Genomic DNA, 17166 nt, shown 5'->3' on the forward strand with positions numbered 1-17166 from the left:
CTAATTTAAAACTGTAAAACTATGCTGAGGTACACTATTTACAAATCTGTAATGTAGTTTGAAAATGAATGTCAAAGCTAAAAAGTCGAGTAAATCGACATCATATTTATAAAGACCATTTGATAAGGAGGCTATTTTGTATCATCAGCAGTTATAGACATTTCATTTACTCGATATTTTGAATTTGAGTTTCGTAACCAAGCTACATTACAGATCCATAAACTATGTTATCACAGTTAATTAGACGTGAAATAAATATCAAAGTGCATGTAGAAGTTTAGGTAATATTATTTGTAAGTTTTTAAATACTTTTAATGCATTTCCAACATTTTTCGGCACAGTCCTAAATGTTAATAAAGAGTTATACCAAACGTACGAAAATGTTACATTATCTTATATGGGCTTTGATATTACCTAACATATCCATAAACATACCTACCATCATTATACTAAATAAAAACGATGATATGTAAAAATTTCCTTTCTGCATACAATAAAGGCTTTGAAAACTATATGTATTTAGATGACAATCGAACTATTTTTAGCAAACACTAATTACTGTGCCCGGGTACTATCGTTATTTTGGTTGTTCGTTAAAACAAACGAACCGACTATTCTACAAGACTTTCTCGTCATGCAAAGACCTGCAAAAAAAATAATAGCCCTTTGTAAAGGAAAGGTATTGCGAAAAAAACTTATAGCGCAGATATCTTCAATTTTAGGTTTTCTTACTTTATTCTTACGGAAGTTTTTTGCCATTTCGCGATTACTTAGATCGCTGCATATAATATAAGCATAACCGTCCTACATATTTATACATTTCGTCTGGGCTCTGTTTATCCAAGATCCATTTCCGAGCGATTCACAGAGAGCAATAAATTCCGAAAGAGTCTTTGTGTTACGTGTAAAGCTGAGAAGTGCTGTACTGAGCCTACAGCTCTGGCAGTGAAAGCACCATGGCGGTCATTCCAGCCTTGGGCGAATCCAGCTTTTCTAATGAGTCTTCCGGTTGCAAACCGCGCCGGTATCGCTGTCAAAACAAAGGGTTGGTAAAATCGCACGTTTAGTCTTGTAGCGCATATCAATGTGGTTCTATATCAAGCCTTTCCAAACTGGGGATCGTAACCCTTCATAAGGTCTGACAACTAGAATAGAACCACATTAATTTTACAAAAAATTTATTATCGATAAAATATATATATTTTTTTATTTAACAGTGTTGTGAACTAGTCATTGAGAAAAAAATTAAGTCCCAGTGAATTATGTAAATACACTTAATTCCAAGTCTTTTGCAAACGATAACAAGTCATGTCCCAGTATAAGTCATCAGTTGCAAGTCAAGTCTCAGTCGAGTCAAGTTTGGTGCAAGTCAACTCCAAGTCAAGTCATTGATAACGCAATAAAACGTTAAATCATTAAATTTGGTAAACTCGTGCGTGTATGAACAGCATATAACCAAATTTGTTTAGCACAATTACTAAAGTCACAAGTCAAGTCCAGTATTTAAAAACATTCACTTAAGCGCACTAAAATCGAGTCGTTGACTTCAGTCATTGTAACACTAATATTTAAATTATATATTTAATTCCCCGATGCACATTGCTTATAAAGTGTGATCAAATGGCACAATTGACCCAAGTCATTCGGACAAATGACTTGACTTGGACGCAAGTCAATTAAGCAAACGACTTTAATAATATTTTGGTGTTTTAATTAATTTTTTTGTATTTGTTTCGTTTTTGGTGTTGGCTATACGAAATATTGTTTGTAAAGGACGAATTTATTAAATTTAATAGATTAACATTTATTTTTGTTGCCAAAGACCTGACTTGAAATTAATTTGTTTTGGCAATAACTAATGACTTCAACTGGAAATTTAGTTGTTGTTTGTTAAAAAAGTTACTTGACTTGAACTTTCTTTGACAGCACTGCTGCCAACTTATCCATAAACGCGTATTTTTTCATACCTCCTTCAAAGTCCCATCTCCTTTCCACATTACGTAGATTATCCCGGTCGGAATGCAAAGGATGGAAGCAAGAGACAAGAACCAGCCGACAAGGTTGGCCCAATGAGGGTAGACGAAATCTCCAACAGACAAAGGCTCCCACTTAATGATATAGAAGAGCAGGACACCCTGGAACAGAATCTTTCGCTATATTCAGTGGTAAATTGCGGAACGAATGAATAAAACAATGGGATATATATATACTAACGTTGTAGTGACTTGAGTCAATGACTTGACTTAAGTGTGCTAAAGTCACTGTTTTAAATGATTTGACTTACTTAAGTTCTTTAACCAAAACGGCTTCAGCTTAATCTTTTGAACAAATTACCTGACTTTGACTTCATTTTGTCAAATACCTTTACTAAATATTTTGAAAAAATTGGGTTGTTTGTCTTAATTTTAGTAAGTAAAACAATTTACATGCTGTATGTTGCGTTTTTTTTTGTTATTTTTAGTTGAGATTTTGCTTATAATCGGAAGAGTTAATCAATTTTAATAGTTTAGCGTTATACCTTTACGTCAATGACTTGACTTGAACTTGCGTTAATTATGACTTTACATTTTTTTGTAAGACATGCCTTACACTTAGTCATTTTAAAATGACTGAATAACTGCATTTTGTTGTGGCAACATTGATGGTAAGTAAGGTATAACAGTTTTGCGAAACAGTAGAAAAAAAATATTATTAGTGACTTGTGAGGATTTATGCCCTAAACAAAGCCCGTTGTTTCGAATGGATCATTAAGAATATTCAATTTTTTACCCTAATTAAGAAAGAAAAAAATTGCCTAGGAGTAACTATACGAAAAACTGCATCAGAATGTTTAGCAATAAAAACAATGACATCTGATAGAGAAGCACAATGCTGTACTGGGTTTATTTCCCATTTAAACATCGTACTTTTTTATGGCAAAAATGGATAATTCGATATCACCTTGATTTAATGAACTTTGGGAATGCACTCAGACGGTATTTCAAACAGCGTTTCATTATAGTTAAGTTAAAAAATCCACTCCTAAATATTGCATATCTTGTTGGAACACATGAAATCTACAGAACAGAACCCTTTACCAGCGATAGAGTGGGAGTGGCGAACTTGTAGATGTACTTGAAGTAGACGCTGGGGTAACTTCCCGTCATATCACGAATGTCACGCCTGAATCGTTCCACGTCCCAAAGCAAGCCAACCGTGAGAGACTCCCAAAATGGTACCCAGAGCAAGCAGATACCCGATGCGCCGCAGTAGTACATCAACTCGAAAATGTAGATCCCGTTCTGTCGATAAATTTGCTTTTACCGTACGAAGATTCCATTTCGATGTTGCCATTTTACTTTTGTGCTAAAGTATACCGAAAAATCCTTGAACGAATGCATTTTCAGCAGTATCATGACTTGAATAAATTATAAAGGCGGAGAATGAATATCAATGCTCATATAGAAAAAGGTATAGCATTTGGTGAACGTTTCGAATAAATCTTAAGATAAAGGCTTGATGTTGTAGTTAGACGTAACACGAATACCAAAGTACATACAAAAGGTAGGCAGCATTTTGTTAACGTATAGAAAAGAGATTCAAGCGATAAATTTGATCGGTTTTAGAACTTACACCAGGCAGTTGTATAAGGCTGAGCAGGAAATATCCAAATCCAAATATTGCTCGAGAAAGAACAAGTTCGTCTTTTCGACGTTGAATTAATAGACGGAAAAATATCTCCGATCGCTGCCAAGACCCCTTCGAACTCGGAAAACTATAGAGAAAAAAATAGGTGACTTATACCTAATAGATCGTTTTGCCGGGCTTACATTCTTGGGTTCAGACAAAATCAGGTGAAACCTGGAGCTGAACCAGGATTTCTCTTTAGAGGGGGAGGGCATATACTTGTGTTAGACGAGATGTCGCAAAGCTACCTAGAACACCACACAGTTATTTAATTATTACGTTTAAGGTTACGGACATTACAAAACTTGTAATACAAAAAGATACATTACAATTTTATCGATTCGTGCAAAGCGATAAAGCGCCTTTAAACTGTTTAAGATCTTTTTTCTTAAAGCAGATTTGTTTTGTAGAAGGTGTCCCTAATTTTCGTTTATTTTAAGTGAACCGCAGACTAAAACAGCCTAAAGTCATTGCAGTAATAGTAGCTAGAGCTAACGATAGATTACCAAACAGCGGCACGTTTTAAGCCATAGTGGTAATCAAACATAGGTCGCAAAAAGTAAAACAAGGGATCGCGCAAGTACGATTAAAAGCTCTAACAAATAGGAATGTTGTAAACTTTCAAATAAACTGTTTTCTTTATATAGTTCCAACCCATCCCAGAATAAATTATTGAATGAAACGCATTTCTTTGGTGTCGTCTTATTGAACTGAATTATTGCATTATAGGCATTCTGGCGATATTTAAGTCATTTAAAAAAAAATCGTGTATGAGTTGGTTCAGTGGAGTAACACGCGATCAAACCATTTTGACTCTGTTTGCCAATAATTGAATAAATTCACTTCAACAACCAACACATTTCATACCACTTTTCCTTGCCTTCGGTCGCTATAGGCCTTAATCCTAACAAAACACAAATTAGGATCACACTCAAAAAAGTTTCGCTTTTGTAACGTCTCGGATTGCCAAAAAAATACTTTTAAGGTATTGTTAGAACTTACCGAAGTATCCACTGCGATGAAATAAATCATGAGGAAAAACATGGCCGACCAGACTTGGGGGGCCGGCAATAAAGACAGGCCGATCGGGAACACCTGAAAGACCAGACCTGGACCTGAAAGCAAACATCAAATAACTATACTTAACAAAAATGCTCGGTTTAGATCAGCGTTTGTGAAAGGGAGCTACTTGGCTTCCTTGGGGAGGAATTGTTAATTTTGGGGGGGAAATTTGTTGCGGGGAGAAATTGGGGAGGAAGAGTGGTTAAAATTTTAGGGGCATTTTTAGCCTCAGAGTCGATACAAAAAATTGTTAAAAGTTAAAACTCTTTAGTTGGAACGACGAATGGGGTTTTACAGCCTAAAAATAATATATATGCTATATACCCAGGGTAGCCAACACGTCAATCGCGATCGACCGGTCGATCGCCACATTTTACCTGGTCGATCACGCGGAATATGTTTGACGTCATTACAGTAGCTGTCATACACACGCGGAACATAAAAATGACCAATTGTTGTCTGGACAAGAGTAAAGCGTATTTAACGTAACAAATTAACCTCTATCGCTTGCTTTTGGATGCAATTAGCGCTCAAAATGTTTAGTAAGTGCTCTTGTTACTTTCTTACCGAACCAGTCGATCGAGAGGCTCTATGAAAGATTTCAGTCGATCGCAATTAAACATAGGTTGGCTACAAACATATTCTGTACAGGAATCAGCACACAAATATTTACCATTCACTTCGAATAACGCAAATCGAACTAAATTGATTTCAAAAAAATTTTGACAAAAAAATTTCAAAAAATTTTTTTAGTTTTTTCAGAAATTGATCATTTTAATTCCAATCTAATAAAAATAAAACTAGTTGTCTGAGTCTGACCTGATTGCATTACGTCAGCAATATCGACTCCCTGGATATGTGCCAAATGACCAAGAATACTGAAGGTTGCGAATCCCATTGCGAATGAAGAAACTGCGCCAATGCCGACCACCACAAAAGAAAACCTGCAAGAAGACAAAAGCACGTTTAGGTATGCTCGTAATCACGGATGTCCAATGATAGCGGATCTAAGGCGATACACGCTTTCAATGATACTATCGGCACTAGTCCGAAATAAGATGGTATAGGTGCCACTCAGACAATAAATTAATAAATTTCAACCAATATACGCTTTTTAAAATAGCCACTCTACCTTGAAAGACAAATTTATTAATACACACGGTGGTAATCAAATATATTTTTGCTATAGCAAATCTTTGCCTAACCAACTATTGCACTTTTTATTTTGCTCGTTGGTAAAAAGTTTAAACTAAAACGCCAAAGCCAAAACCTGTGTGTATTAAGCGCAATTACATCTTCAAACTAAGTATTGGTTAGGGACTTAAGATTGTCCGATAATATCGGATCGGAGCCAATACGCCGTGCGAAGTGGAAGTATCGGTACTCGCCCGATCTAGGATGGTACCGCTGCCGATTCGATACAAAATTAATATAGAAATGTCAACTATGAATTGTGAGCCAAAGCAGCGATTTCTAAACTAAAAGAAAAAATTAAAAACTATAAATTAACAACCGAAGTTAAATTGTCCAAAAACCTCCAGGGATAAAATGCCTTTGATTGTTTAATTTGATCTATTTTGTTGTTTGTTGAGAAATGACGTAATTTGGTATCTGATCAAATCGCTAAACTATTTGTCCACAATACCGTGTATATATTCAAGTATTGGACACCCCTAGTCTTAATGCATGTTGATTTAAATGTTATTAACGCAACTGACTTGTAAATATTGTAGTTGTATTTGTTGTAGCAGCCAAAGGTGGTGACAACCGAGAAGCCAAGTCCAAAAGTATAAATTGCTTGCGACATTGCCTCAATCCAGACCTGAACAAACGAAAAAGCAATTTCAAAAAGGATTATTTTATATAAAGTCGAACTGAAACCAGGAAAGCAAAAAAAATGGAAAAAAAAAATTTTTGATAAAAATTGTAGCCTGAATTCAAGCGCGCTTTTAAAATAAATTCTGTTTCCCATGCGGTCCCAATCACAAATAGTTGCCCAATCTTGCCCTAAACTATCTAATGAAAACTAACATAACATAAGTTATAGGATATTAAATGAAAGATGCACAGTGCACACATATGCGTGTACAACAAAAGTAATCTAGCCCTTCTGCTTTTTGACCAACGATAACCCTTACGTATCATAGTACACCGGAAGCAAGTGTGGCTAAAACAAGGACTGTGTAAAACATTCACATTTGCATAAACCTGACTATTAATTGCTTTTTGCTTACTTTAATTGCGAAGGGATTTTTTTGACATTAAGCAAGTTTAGATTTTCTTAGGAACATTAAACACCCCTTCCGAATGAATTTGAACATGATGTATGACTTTTTTGAAGATGGTGCCTCCTAGTTTATATCGTAAAAGCTTGAACTTGTTGACTCGACAGTTAAGGGTCAATATCGCTGAATATTATTATTCATATTTATGAATAGTTTGCTAGGCGTGTGTGCTGGAAAGGTGTAGCCAATGTAGGACTGTGTGAAAATTACAACTCTGTAACGCCAAAACTTTCGGAGATATTGCTCCATAAGAATCTTGGCGAGCAGACTTGTCAAATTTGTCGATTAATTATGCAAGCAAGTTTATAAGACATTTGTTGAAATTCAATTTACCGCACATCCCCAGTCCAAAGTCAAAACCATGTCTACTTACTTGCGGTGCGGCCAGTTTGGAAATGTCGGGGAGAAGATAGGCAGTTATCCCAACTTGGGCACCCTCCAGTGTCGCGCCTCTTATAAGGAAAGCGACAAGCATGACGTAAGGAAAAGTGGCAGTGACGTAGACGACCTGAGACGAGCGACATTAGTCGAGGCAGTTAGGCAAAGGACCTAAGGCTTACGAGCAGCGCTATTAATGAACCGTTGTAAAATGGCAAAAGTGGTGTTTAACAGGGTGGACGGCAGCAGCTCGTTTGTGGTAAACAAGTTATTTTGAAATGACTTAAGTTCGAGTAAATTAGTTTTAAAGCAATCTTAAGTCAAATATCAGTCCAAGTCATCAGTTGCCCAGTTCAATTCATAATTATAGAGCACGTCAATTTCATGTCAAGTCATTGACATAAAAATAAAATGTTAAACTATTAAAAGTAGTAAAATCGTCCAATTATGAGCAAGACTGAACTAAAAAATAACCAAAAGGTAACATATAGGACAAAAATTGTTTTGAGTGCAAAAATTAGACCAAAAAACCAATTTATGTATTAAAAATGAAAACAACTATTTCAGCTCTAGTCGTTTGTCCAAATGACCTAAGTCAGGTCAAGTCATTTGTTCAAATACCTTAAGTCAAACCAAGTTACTTTAAAACCGTGACTTAAGTCTAAGTCAAGTCGTTTACGTAATGCATGGCAGCACTGCCGTCTAACAGATCTTACATGGTCTTCTTACAACTTTAAAAAAATATTTACTTTAAAAAAAAGATTAAGTGAAATTAATTTTCATAGTGATCTTTTTATGTTATAGCTGTGCAATTTATCCTTAATAAATAGACAAAACACAGGGTAAAAATAGAATAAGTTTTTTAACGAAACGCTTGAAAACTTTAAAAGATGACGTAACAAAGTTACGTCAAAAGTGGACGTCTAATACAAGTGACGTTAGTAAACCTTAAATTATCGTTCTATTAAATTGAAATCTTGGTTTGATAACATTCGAGACTGCAATATGGCATGTTGAAAAAAGAAGCAAAGATCCGTTTACCGGATATTCGTGCCAACAGCTATTAATTGTCGTCCCAGCTTATACTTTCCTCACTGGATAAAGCCACAATACACCAAAACAAATTTGTCCAAACCTTTCCGCTCGTCTTAACTCCCTTAATGGTGACGAAAAAGACCGTTACGAAGGCTGCTACGAGACCACAGAGCACCGGCCAGTTAAACTGACCGTCGAGACCGTTTTCTTGGTTGGGAATCCTTAGGACGTAATTTCTAAACACACGTTCAAAGCACACGTTAGGTTAGGCAAATAGTTTTCTATTTCATCAAAGCTGCCAATCGGGCTAAATCTGGCTTACGGATGTCCGATAGTTACAGTTCATTACGACATTGTTGCCTACTTCTTTAACAAAAGCTATCGCGATCCGATAGAGATACCGAATGGCGTTATAAAAAAATATAGATTTTGAAAACAGAAATAGGTATTTTTTTTAATTGAAACAGAAATCGGTATTTTTTCCAAATTTACTTCGGTTCAGTTAGTTGTGAACGTACTTTTTTTTAATAAGTTCACGTTTTAAAACTAAATCGCTGCATTGGATCTCAAATAATGTTTGAAATTCCTGCATAATTTTGCTATCGGATTGGTACCGATACCACCCTATAGTATCGGACGTACTGCTACTTCCACTTGGTATCGGGTATCGGATCCGATCCTATATTATCGGACATCCCTTATCTGTCTTGCGCAGTCAACATGCAATTACAAAAGTGTGGGTAACGTTGCATACATATTAACTGAGTTATTATTTTATTAACGGGTAGGTCTTGAAACGATTTCATTTGACGATATGACGTATTTTGTGCGTTCTAATGATTAGTCAAAGATACTTCACGGTGCTTCTAAATGGTATTCTGCAGTGCGATAGCTATTTTTCTGAATTCTCGTAATGAGTTTCTCAATTGTTTGGCCCCATACGTTTATTCTAGGCCGGTTTGGAAATAAATAAGTATTATACGCAAATAGAAACGTGTGAAATACAAAACATGTTACTAGAAAACTAGAAAGTATTACAACTTATCTAGAAAGTATTAATTTTGGTTAAGTCAAACTAATACTTGAGTTTATGTATCTATCCACGTTTCCTTCTTTCTGATGTCTGTCTTAGCACTATATATACACTTACCATCAGTGACTTCTCTCTATGTTGAAAATGAATAAAGAGTTATTCGAAACGTTCAAAATGCTACCTGCTTTAGTATGGGCTTTGATATTCTTATTACGTCTTACTACAACCTCCAACCATTATGCTCCAATACATGAGTAGTTGAAACTGTATCAAGGAATTACAACTTGAAGGTTTAGTCCTAACCAAAAATAACCGCATAATAAAAATTTAAAACATTCTTTGATTTTTAAATAGTTGTCCAATTTAAAATTGAAAATTTTCAGTTTAATTCACAATTTCGTCGTGTTTGATTTGTGAGAAATGTCTTTTAGGCTAGTTTACATTGCAACAACTTAAAGTGCAAGTATACACATATCTTACGGACGGATTTCCACTGAATTTTCGTGGCAGGCTGACTAAAGTTTTACTGTGGTTAGTATTGAAATATAGGCATATGTATGTGAGTTGGTTACTGATAACAAAATCACAATTACACTGCATGAAGCTGGACTTTGAAGAATCGCAGCAGATCAGGCGTAAACCTCACCGCGACGACTTGCAGCTATACAAGAAAGAAAACGGCAAAACACATAAATGGTTAAACGCTTTCCCAATGGAAATTTAATAGACCCTAAAATAATCGAAAAAATAACAGGATAATAATATGAAATACAAATAAAAAGCAGTGGAAAATAATAATAAAAAAAAAAAAAATAAATAAAAACATATCACTTAAAATAAACATAAAAGAGCAATCAAAAAATACCACTAAAACCACCTGTTTTTTAATTTGATTTGTAAAGCAGTGTTATAATGACTATTGACTTAAGTGAACTTAAGTCACTGCTATTTAAATGACTTGACTTGATTTAAGTTTTGTTAAATGACTTGATTTGACCCAAGTCTTTCGGACGAATTTCTCACCTGTAATTAAATCGGAAAAAATGACCTGGGTTCAAACGTAGTGTTTAAATATACTTATTTTTTTTATTAACTAGTGGTATTTATCTTAATTTTTGCACATTAAACAATTTACTTTCTATAGGTTGCGTTAATGTAATTTGTTAGTTACGTTATTTTTATTTAATCGGGCGAATCAAAAAATAAATAAATAATAGTAATAGTTTAAAGTTTAATTTTCATGGCAGGGACTTGACTTGGAATAGACTCCAACTATGACTTGACATGGACAACTGGTGATTGAACTTACTTTTAAAAAAGTTGACTGAGACCTAGGTTATTTTAAAATGATTTGTGTACAACATTAATATAATAATAGCTAAAACAAAAATTTGTCTTGAAATAAACCACACAAAGAAAAGCAAACCACAAGTGTTCATCTCAATAGCCTTCGCTATGTTTTAAGAAAAAAAAAGAGTTCCGCCATGCAGTATCAAAAATAAGTAATAACCAGCGCATCAAGCAAAACTATATTAAAGGCAGTTTGTGAAAGCTCTGGAGGCGAAGCAGTCTTTGTTTTCAAGCTGCTATAAAAATCAAATAGAATTTAGCAAGCCTCGTTTCAACGCATAACTAATCATTTGAATGGGCCAACATATAGGCTTACATCCAGAAAAAAATAGCACAGTTTACCTCCAAAACTGTATTTGTGCCAGCGAATCCTTGCTGTGTACACTTGGGTCTGCTGTCGAGTTGGAAAGGTTAAACGCTCCGCTGCCCACGGGCACTGACGTGGAACGGTTGACGAAGTGCTCAAGCGTGACGCAGGAATTGGTGTTCCATAAGTTATCTGCGGCAAAATTTCACGAAATTGATCACACCTCTAACACTGCAGCAATGCTTCTAAACCACGGGTTCTTAAACTGGGGTCCATAGACCCCTTAGGGGTTCTTGAACTAGTTTTAGGGGGTCCGTGAAGGCCAAATTGAAATATTGGTTACCTTCGAACGTTTTAATTTGATATATTTTGCTTAGTGTTATAATGACGTCATTGGGTATCGGATCAGATCGCGATACTTTTAGTAAAAAATATCAGGCATCGATTTAAAATGTCGAGTATCGAACATCCCTTTATTTAAGTCAAAGTGAAAAATGATGTCGATTTCCTTGACCTATCTACATTCAATATCAAGTTAGACTTGTTTTCTTTACAAAAATGTATAGAACAGACTAGTTACCGCATGTAGTCCACAGAAGAGGTCCAGTAGTTAAGGAATGGCCGAAATAGAGAATACCCCAGGCCATGATCAACATGTAAGGAACCATGCTGACAATAGACAACACCAGACCGGTGTAACCGATGCCCTGCAAAAAGTAGAAAACATGAAAAGCTGTCTTTTCACGTACAACATTCGTTTTCAAAGGCGTTAAAGCAGTTGTGGACAATAATTTTTGGCATCAGGCCGAAAGGTCTTGGAGGGCCGTGTCAAAAAGGGGATCTAGATTACACATAAAACAACGTGAGATACCCTTTAAAAGTGTTGTGGAACGCAACCGCGCCATTCCCGAGCACGCGGCTCGAGGCATTCTTGTGTTATTTTCATTGCTATGCTTTGTTTGTGTGTACGCGCTTGATTTGTGCCTACTGCAGGAATGTAATTGGTGTGTTTGTAATTACTTCGTGAGCCTATAAAAGGCTGTTCACTTACTACTACGTTACCATTCCATTTTACTGATTTCGACTGAATACAACCTAAGTTACAACAAACTGTGCTTATTTGGACTCTGTAAAGAAGCAAGGCGCAAACGTGATTGAAAACACAACAAAAAGCATCTTAAAATATCCTTGCCTTGACCAGCTGGTAGGAGTAGGAATAGGTGAGACGTTTACAAAAGTAATGTATTCAATAAAATATTCTAAAATAATAAAAAAAATCTTACGGCCTATTTTTGCCTAAAAAGTTTTATTAAACATAAGCCGCGGATGTATTATGTTGTTTGTCGGGCCGTAGTAGGTCCATTAAAGAAACTTCCCCATTGGTAAATTTGTATTTGTTCCCCTTCTATCTGATGGCCACTTTGCTTTCTGTAAAGAACATACGACCCAAGTAATTTTTTAGAAGTGAGTGCATGGCGTATAGTTGGGTATAAAACTATACGAATATCGTCTATATTTCCCCCCGAGAAAAAATAAAAAAAATGTCCTAGAAATTTGTAAATTGATCTGTGCATCAATTATAATGAGCAACAAACTCAAAGTTTAAACTGACGCGTATCAGTGATCGACAAGCAGAAACCTGCTGCCAATGGTTTTGGATTCCATAAAGATACACCCTTCGATATAATTATAATGAGAGTTTGATTTGTCATGTGGTGTTTTTACAGTGTGCGCCTTTGGGTATTTAATGGATGATTAAAGAAGATAGTATAAGGAAAAAACTATGCACACTGTGTCGAAATTTATACCTGGCACAATAGTATTACATGATATATTGATAAATGTACTGTATGGAGGATTTTGACAAGCTTAAACAAAGTTCGCCATGCCAGTGTTTCGTTTTACGTGTAAATAATCTGTTTTCGCCGATATTCACCCCTAGAACTATCCCTCTTAAATAGTTGGCATCCCTGCCCTGGCGTCAGGCAACATTCCAAGTCTACGTTTTCGAAAATGATTGATGTTTTTGTTTGAAAAAGGGTCGAATTGCAACAATCGTGGCTTACACAACAAACCGTGGTATAAGAAAAGGCATTTTAGTTTTTGGCGATGCGGAACTCTTTAAAGACAAAAGAAAACTTTATGGGACAGCTTATGATTCACGAAAGGAATATGCTACAACAAAGGCGCTTATATTCAAAATTAAGTTTTAATGCGGAATCCCCAAAATCGGTTAAAACATGGTGATTTCTGCACATAAGCTCAAACACTGAATGTGGTCAAATATCATATATTGATGATTGATCCTTTCATAAGTTTTTCTTCTATGGGTAACTAGTTTTACACAATTCAACATTTCACTTATTTACAAAGGTTTTTTTGTTGAACATAATATGATAACCTTAAACCTAAAAAGAAAAAAAACATGTAGATGAAAAACATAATAATAAACATTTTGTACTAAAAATTACTGTCATTCCGAATTAGTTTCTATTTTTATTTTTGCCTTTTACGTAAAACTAAGAAAAAGTAAGGGAAAAATGTATCACATATGGGGTTCTATAAAGTTAGGTTTGTCAGTATAATTAGAAACTTCGTTTCTTTAAATTTGCATCAATTGTTTTACTCTGTTGTTTAAAATGTATCCTTTTTTTTTTAAAGCAACCACTCTTCGGTAAACATGTTAGTTAGTAGTACAGATAAAAAGGTACAGATAAAAAAATCGATAAAAAAAGAAGAAAAAAACGTTGTTTAAACAATAAATCTTACAGTTACTAATAAGTCAAGCAAGTGTAAAACGAACATAAATGTATTATGCTTGTATAGTAAGAAGCGACTTCGCCAGTCTTTCAAAATCTAGTTTATTTCCTAGATATTTGCCTCTATTTTTTTCAAATTTACCTTTTTTCACGCGATAATAAGTAACACGGCGGAAGAAAAAGACGCACGAGAGATAAAAGATGGATAGCACTAAGAAGCAACAGGTATAGGTTTATAGACTGGCCCATTTAACTCGAAAAGCAGCAAGATTCTTATTTCCTAGCGCAATGTGGTACCGATTCTGATTTTTTCACTGTTTTTAGCATGTTCTTCAACATTATTGAACTAGGTAAAGTTCTGGCGTATTTACATCGATAAATCACAAAGCGAGCACAAACCAGTAAACAGTTTAGAAAAACATTCTTCTTTACAGTACCAATCAGAACAGTTACCGGTACTGGAATCGTTTGTAGGGATATAAAAAGTTTTGATGAAATCCAAGCAGTTACTTCTTTCCAAAACTTTGCAACATGTTCGAAATAGAAAAACACATGCGAAATTGTTTCAACATTTTAAATTTACCTTCATTAACGGGAGACGGCTCCATGCCCCAATACGCCCCCTGCTGGTCATTTGTCCCAGACTGACTTCGAAAAGATAAAGTGGGACGGAAAATACCATCAAGGCGATGATGTAAGGTATGATGAATACACCTATAAGGAAGAATTAGCTGTGTGAGACTGTTATAGTAATTCATTGGGATTAAGGCTTTTTAAGTATTTAAAAAATGACAGGTCAAGTCCCAGTCCAAGTCACTATTAAAGAATATTAAAGTATCAAAAGCGTACTACTTTATTATTTTTTGTTGGTAATCGACCGTGTTGGTTTGATATAACTCAATGACTTGACTAACTGTCCTTAAACTACCCGTACTCGACTTGAGCTTTTTGGGAAAAATGAATTGACTGGGCTTAAGTCGTTTAAAGTGGACAAATGACTTGACTAAAATCTTTTGGGCAAATGACTTGGTTGAAACCAAGTGTTTTTCTTATTTACTGATACGAAATAGCTAAAAATTATTTTACTGGAACGCCATCTTGGCTCTCTTCCGCAACTGGCTATAATATTTCAATACCTTGCGCTGTGAGCTGTATACTTTACAGCGCAGTTATGTTAGATTTGTCATGTGTAAAAAAAACGTCGCAGGCTGATAATAAGCAATTTGAAATGTTTGCTCAGTTTCGATTTAATGAAGATGTATAGTACGGTGGTCAATGTCCAAGTTAAAATATATCAGAGTTGGATCAAGTGTAATTTGTCATAGTATTTGATGTAAATAATTAAAGGTCTTAATGTAATTGTAATTGTAATGTAATTGAGGCATTTTCATTCTGTTTAATTCTAATTGTAATTACAATTTGCTAAAATTTTGGCTTAATACATTAAGTTTGAGAAGATTGAATTTTCAATGCAAAATTGTAACTGATGTAATTAATTACAGTTTTTATGCTAATTTAATGTAATTTAAATGAATTAATGTAATTGATCAAATTCTAAAATATACACTTTATGTCGCAATTACACTTGCTACCAATAAGAGTGAAAAATTTCGTCCAAAATTGCAGCTGTCCCGAAAAGCCTTAAAGATAAAATTCTGTTCCTACCTCCTCCATTCTTCTGGCACAAGTAGGGAAAGCGCCACAGATTTCCGAGTCCGACCACGTAACCGAGTTGAGCAAAGAGTGACTCCACTGGACGATCCCACTTAACTCTGTAAACAGCGAGTGAAGTTGTAAGACTGATTAACACTATTAAATGGAGACGTTCGATATTATTAGACCGTGGCCAATACCCCATGCCAAGAGTGTTGTAATGACTTAAGTCAATGACTTGACTTAAGTGCACTTAAGTCACTGTTTTTAAATGACTTGACTTGACGTAAGTCTTTCGGACAAATGACTTGACTTAAGCTTTTGAACAAATGACTTGGGTTGAAATAAAGCATTTCTTCAAGTATTTTTTTTAAATTGAGCTATTTGTCCAAATTTTTGCACAAAAAACAAATTGCTTGCTATATGTTCCGTTTTCCTTATTTTTTAGTTCAGTTATTGTTAAAAATTCTAATAGCTTAACGTTTTATTTTTATGACAAGGAGATGACTTGAAGTTGATTTGCTCCTAATATGACTTGACTGGGATTTGACTTGGGCAACCGATGACTTGGACTGGGACCTGACTTGTTAATTATTAGAAAAGACTTGACTTGGACTAACTTGACTGGGACATAAGTCATTTTAAAATGACTTGTTTACAAAACTGCCAAGCGGTAGTGTCGAGTAAGATTATCGTAAAGTTTAATTGTAGGTGAATGAGTTAACGACACCACTATATAAGTTGATTTCTGTATGTATATTGCTTACCCTATATGTTAGTTACGTAAATGGGTGGGATACATGGCTGCGACGTTATGAAAAAAGTTACAAAAAACGCTTCTTCAACGCCTTTACATGTTGATTAGATTCTTAATGTTTAATGAATAAGAAATTTAGAAAAGAAAAGTTAGAATTTTCCCGAAATGACACGTTGAAATACTATAGGTCAGTGGTTCATTCTTTGCTTTTTATTAAGCTCCCTGTTAATTTTTTTGTGTAGGATTAAAATGGAAAAAATCAAGAATGTTTTTGCACATTGCTCGCAGTTTTTTCGGTTTATTTTGATAGTATAGTAAACCACTTGGGGAAAATGTGATACGAGGGAAACGAATAGCCTACATGTTTTATATAGTGAGCCTTATTCGACGCATAAACGTTCGAAAAACACTTCTTTATAGGGTGTGCAACCTTTCATGCTTGCATACCGATCGATAAATGTGAGTATAGTGAATTCGGTAAACAGCAAAATTGTTTTTAAGAATGTCCGAAAGTGTTTGCTTTTTAGCAAGCCATATTAAAAAAAAAAATTTCAATTTTTTTTTAAATTAAAAAAAATAACGAACTTGGTGTACCTGTTTGGTGAGGCGATCATCTTCTTTTTATAGCTTCGTTGGCTCCAAGTTAAAATAAAATTACAAGGCTGTATAACATAATAATAGCTTACTGTCGTATATGCATTCTACCACGAAACACTGCATAGCTGTGATGACTTAGGCCTGACCGTGTATATAGTACAAAACACATAACTACGTAAGTTGCAAGATTTTACCTAATTTCAATCTAATGCCGCGGACAAATGGAAAACTATTTTTTAACACTATGCGATAAAAAAACCTTACGATTTACATGCGCTAAATCA

General features: G+C 34.9%; 1 pseudogene across 1 annotated transcript; it reads right to left on the reverse strand.

Annotated features, from left to right (window-relative positions):
• Positions 1-330: 330 nt before the first annotated feature.
• LOC146169872 (sodium- and chloride-dependent creatine transporter 1-like) lies at positions 331-16899 on the reverse strand (annotated as a pseudogene). Its single transcript, XR_014494798.1, has 14 exons — positions 16880-16899; positions 15541-15647; positions 14459-14589; positions 11697-11823; positions 11152-11308; positions 8527-8662; positions 7387-7521; positions 6447-6550; positions 5548-5672; positions 4669-4781; positions 3613-3754; positions 3078-3281; positions 1968-2135; positions 331-1030 (listed from the first exon to the last, which is right to left on the reverse strand). The product of XR_014494798.1 is annotated as a sodium- and chloride-dependent creatine transporter 1-like (transcript).
• Positions 16900-17166: the final 267 nt, after the last annotated feature.

The sequence above is a fragment of the Ascidiella aspersa genome, chromosome 1 (assembly GCF_963924565.1).
Source record: "Ascidiella aspersa chromosome 1, kaAscAspe10.2, whole genome shotgun sequence".
NCBI lineage: Eukaryota > Metazoa > Chordata > Ascidiacea > Phlebobranchia > Ascidiidae > Ascidiella > Ascidiella aspersa.